This window comes from Rhinoderma darwinii, chromosome 2 (assembly GCF_050947455.1).
Source record: "Rhinoderma darwinii isolate aRhiDar2 chromosome 2, aRhiDar2.hap1, whole genome shotgun sequence".
Classification (NCBI taxonomy): Eukaryota; Metazoa; Chordata; class Amphibia; order Anura; family Rhinodermatidae; genus Rhinoderma; species Rhinoderma darwinii.
In genome coordinates, this window is record NC_134688.1 from 63107266 (window position 1) to 63113265 (window position 6000).

Genomic DNA, 6000 nt, shown 5'->3' on the forward strand with positions numbered 1-6000 from the left:
AAGAGATAAAATATTCAGGACCGTTTGTAAGATCAGAACCAAGGACTTTGCAGTCTCCACTGTCCCTGATCTGAATTTACCATAAACGCATAGATATACTATATGCTTTGTGTGTATTTAATACTGCAACCAAAGACTAATCACAGAACTAATATGAACAGTTAAGTTACAAGCCTCCATGATTTATGTACAGGATCTTATATCTTGTTTTTTATGTTTTGTTTTTTTTTAAATTATAGTAAGTAATCTATTACCAGGAAAAGACAGTTAAGGTCATACCTTGAAATTACTGGGTGCAATATGTAACACCTTATCACCTTCTCTGCAATGAGCTCTCCTGGTCAAACAGCGGCACCAAAAGGCATCTGATTGCATGTAGTATAAGCACCCGGGGGACTGTTGAATGGCTAATTGCAAGCAAGCTCCTTCGCATATGCGGAGCTCTTTATTTAACCACTTTGGGAGGGGTATTTAGTGCCTGCAATGGCAACCATTGCCTTAGAGTTACTGGTGCATTAAAGTCTCCTCTCGCAACTTGTCCGGGATTAGAAAAAACTCTGCTTTTCCCAGAAACAGCGCCACGTCAGTCCATGGGCTGTGTCGGGTATTGCAGTTCAGCCTTATCAACTTGAACCTTGAGCTTGTGGTCACTGGTAGGGTTTTCTTTGGCTCTGCAGGGTCAAACATTATTTTTAGACTGCAGTACCAATATTTTATTAGATAGGGAAGAACATTCCACAGCGATCGCTGGCTCTCCACTGTGAGGACCCTGGCAAACAGCCCCCACATATCAGCTTCCTTGTTCCTATTTGTTACATGGTTACTGGAAAACTGGGGTTAACCAAATCATATTACAATTTTTAGATCGATTTTCTACCTAGAAACCATATATATTTTATATCGGTATTATTCTTGTTAACGCATATTGTCTCCTTGTTTCTGCTTGTATAGAATATTCAATATTTGGTTACATAAATTTTTTAAACAATTATTTGTATTTTATTATTTGTTTTTCTTTTCATATACTGTACAATATTACTTTACTGTGAAATAGAGGAAAGCAATATATGTTTACAAATATTGCTACAGAACGCACTCAGGGACCACGGTGTAAAGAATACTTTGGTTCATCCGTTTTTCTTATTACATGAATGGAAAACATTTCTAGCTGTGATTTGCGTGTCCGCTGCTCCACAATAACTCATGACTGGCAGAGACAATTTAGAAATATATTATTCTCATTCCAGAACAGAGTGCCTTAAGCAGTAGGCATATCTACTGATAGTACACAGAACACATTGAATATGTTACCGCGTTTCTTCTTGTTGTTAATGTGTTTTGTGTTAATAATATTGCTATTATGTAATCCTGAAAAAAATAAAGATCTCCTTGAACCCATTCAGAAACTGTCTTTATTTTATTAGATTTATTAAAGGGGTCTCCCCACGAATAACACTTATCACCTATCCACAGAATACAGGGTGGGCCATTTATATGGATAGAATAAAAGAATAAAGTAACGTTAAAACCAAGCACACCATTGTTTTTCTTGTGAAATTCTCGATAAGTTTGATGTGTCACATGACCCTCTTCCCATTGAAAAAACTAAAGTTGGATACAAAATGGCCAACTTCAAAATGGCCACCATGGTCAACACCCAGCTTGAAAAGTTTCCCCCTCCCATATACTAATGTGCCACAAACAGGAAGTTAATATCACCAACCATTCCCATTTTATTTAGGTGTATCCATATAAATGGCCCACCCTGTACAAGTATAGATCAGCAGCACTGGACAAAAAACTGAGTTGGGTTCATGCCTCTTGGGTCACAGTCCAATGACCCTTCAATATAGACAAAAGAAAGTGAGGCAGCACTACCAAATTTGTGAAAAAAAATGATCCTTTTATTCCACGTGTGTGCGACGTTTAAGCTCAGTGTGATCCCAAATGCTTGAGAATGGCATCATTCCACATTATCAATTCCCTAACCATGTTATTATCAGAATTGTTCCCTTTAGCTCTGGGACATCCAGTTTATAACAGGCAGGGCCTCACAGAATTTCCCATTCTCTATGCTTTCCCTACAAGTCTATGAGCAGACACAAGCTGTTTTATCTCAGCCTGCCTTCTATCCATTAATTAGATTACAGCCCATGGTCAACCTAACAGTCTATAGGACAATTATGGTAAATTTGAAATGCCATGCAGTCCTATAAAAACAAGACAACCCCTTTTAGTGGGTTTTATAGTCTTGTACCTCAATATTGATATTGCAACACCAAGAAGGGCAAGCTGTAAGGTTATGCAAATCAAGCAAGTAGCAGCTGTCGCTGAAATCTGCAAATTACCAATTTTTCAAGCACCTTGCTCCAATCTGTGGCATGTGGGAGAGGCATTAAAGCCAAATTGAAAGCAAAGGTTTTTTGGCCACATGAAACCTCAAATTGGATCAAGTGGTTTGGGATGATTCTTCAAAGCCTCTTGTTCGTTGATGTGCTCGTTATCGCCACTTGTCACAAACTGAGAGGGACAGAATCCTTGAACTAAGGAACCTTGGTTTATCACTCCGGCAGATTGCTACGCGACTAGGCCGAGATGTCAGCACTGTTAAACTTTGCATGTCCCGGAGACTGGGAGAACAACAACAAACAGGAATGACAGCAAGAAGTGCGCGGAGGCTAAACCCTGCACAGACGGATTGTCTGATTAGAAGAATAGCCCGTAGTGATCCATTCTGTACTGAAAGTGAAATTCGATGTTATATCCCAAGCCTAGGGTGGCAACCAGTGTCGACAAAAACCATCAGAAGGTGTTTGCACAATATTGGGCCAGATTTCCAGCTACAGGTGTTCCATTGATTATACCCCACCGCTCTCAAAGTCTATCATTGTGCATAGCAAGACGGTAATGGAGGCTGGAGTGGAGATCTATCCTCTTCATCAATGAGTCCTGCTTTTATCTCAGATGCAATGATAGCTGGAGATTGGCCTTGAGAACATGTGGGCCTTCACAAGGGAACGTCACACTGGTCCTACTCCTGGTATTATGGTGTGGGGTTGTATAATGTATGTTAGCCAGACCCCTCTAGTCTTAATTTTAGGTACACTAACAGCTTGGCTTTACATTGATTTGGTCGTGGAACCAGTGGTACGGCCATTTCTCCAGTGTCCCATAAGCCGTTTTTCAACAGGACAATGACAGGCCGCATGTTGCTTGTTCTACTGTGAGAAGCCTGCGTGGCCTAAACGGGGTTCCATGGCCTGCAGCGTCTCCGGACTTGTCTCCCATTGAGCACATTTGGGACGTCATTGGTCATCAATTCCAAAGGGAGCTGCCGGCAGCCAATCTTGATGATTTGATTTCCCAAGTGCATTCAGCGTGGCATAACATTCTTCAGACAACCATTAATAAGCTCATTGGTAGCATGCCAAAGCGTGTAAGTGCATGTATTTCTGCACGTGGCGCTCATAATCGATACTAACTAAATAAAGATGTTTGGAATATTTTGTTTCTAATTTTTTCATAATTTGCATATCATTAACATGTCTATCGATCCTGTGATTTCCGCACTTACAAAAGTTTTCCTTCTTGTTGCACTTTCAATGTTGAGGAGTGTATATACATATTAGTTGAGTCTTATCCTGTGTAAAGAAATACAAGGAAAAAACACGGCGCCACATAGTGTGAGTAAGCCCAGAAGTAGCAGTCAGTAGATAACAATTGACTGCTCACCACAGGACCGTAGATCAATCGCGTTGAACATGTAGGTAGAAGTGAGTGCTGCTGCCGAAATCCCAACCGGTCAGGCCCATTGGCCCCCGCAATAAAGGCAATTTGCAATTTAGGAAAAACGGGAATAAGTACGGCGCTGCTTCTCAATGATGGTACAAATACTGTAGAATGATGATGTTTATTGAACAATCCAGGCTACGCGTTTCAATGCCGCATCGGCATCTTCCTCAGGCCATATAAATTACAGTATAAGCAACAGTGCTTTAAATAAACCACGCGGTAAGAAAAAACTGCCAATGTGATCAGGGTCAAGGTGCATCAATGACGTAATCACTAGCAAAAATTGTAGGTTAAAAGAACATTAACAATACAAAAGGTAAAAAGGCATGTATATGTAAATAAATAACTAGCAACATTCTTTAAAAAGGGGAAGAAAAGCAAGAAAGACATAAAATATCAAAAAAACAACTCGTAGCGTTTAAAACATCCATTTGTATGCTAACCGGAAGGTGAAGCACGAGTACGATAAACATCCATTTGGATGCGCAAATATAGTTCTAAACATCCATTCGGATGTTTAAAAGTGCTAAACATCCATTTGGATGGTCAAAACGAGGGGGTGAAGCACAAGCGATGTCTGTAACATCCATTTGGATGTTATGCTATAAGACATCCAAAAGGACGCTCAGCAAGATGGCACTTGGCATCCATTTGGATGCTAAACTTGAATGGATGTTTAGAACTATATTTGCACATCCAAATGGATATTAATCGTTTATTAACAATTTTTGCTAGTGATTACGTCATTGATGCACTTTGACCCTGATCACATTGGCGGTTTTTTTTCTTACCGCGTGGTTTATTTAAAGCACTGTTGCTTATACTGTAATTTATACGGCCTGAGGAAGATGCCGGTGCGGCATTGAAACGCGTAGCCTGGATTGTTCAATAAACTTCATCATTCTACAGTATTTATCCTGTGTAAATCATTGCTAAAAGCTGGACAGTGTACAGTTAAGGGCCTGTTCACATCAGCGTTGCCCTTCCATTGAGGGGTTCCGTTGGAGGTTTCCGAGCTTAGGTTTCCGTTTGCCTTTCCGTTGAGGGGTTAACCCGACAGAAACCTCCGACGGAACCCCTCAACGGAAGGGCAACGCTGATGTGAACACAGCCTTAAGGGCCTTTTACACCGGCCGATATTCAGCCACTGCAGCGTGCACCAATTAACGAGTAATCGTTAATCGGTGCTCGTTTGCTCCTGTCACACAGAGCTATGGATTGTGACGAGCGGTCGTTACTCCGATCACTCTACCCCATACATTATTATCATGTCGGCAGCTCGCCTCCCAGTTTAAACAGGTAGATGCGCTGCCGACAACAATGGGATTTTACTTTTTTTAAACGATACGACTAGCAGACAAACAAGCATTTGCTCGTTTATCTGCTGATCGTTCCCCTGCACGTTAAACTGCCAGTGTAAAACCCCCATTAGTGATACCTTATATTGGCTGAGTAGAATAAAGATGCAATACCTGAAAAGTAATCTATTAAAAAGTATGTCTTAAATCTACTCAGATATTTAACGGTATTACTTAAAGTGGATGCATTGTCTAATGGGAGTCTAAGGAAGTCTGAAATCTGCCTCTTATCTTATCTGAGGGCCACGCTGGATTGATGTTTTACACTGAAGCTCTGCTTGTTCAGATTGGCTGGGAGTTATAAGCACAAGCTCACCAGAATGTCAGTGCATGAAAATATTAATTACATTAGAACAAGTATAGACTGACTATAAAGCACAAGCAATACTATTGATTGAAACAAAATAATCATATCGTTGCTATATGAATATATTAATGCTTGAGCGTCCGTAAGCTGTAAGATCTGCTTTAACTATATAGTGAATTTGGTTGAAATATTCGCTCTCATGCACACAGCAGAACTGTGGACATGGAGCATGTACATAGACACTTGGAGTCCTTACGATTGCGGCGCTGCTGAATAGTCCCTGCGTAGAGCACCATGTTTTCTGATGGAAGCAATGCTTGTAATATTACATACAATGGATTATGTCACAATGTAATCGGACGTACAGTATGAGCCAATAGATTTCCATGGGTGCTGTATTACCGATCTATACATCATGTATCCGTAATATGGTCATGTGTACGGATCCTAAGCTTCAACTCTCAGAAAATGGAAATCCTTTTGTAAACATAGCACATCTCCCTCCCAAATTCTTTCTCCTGGCGAGCGAGCATACTCTGGACA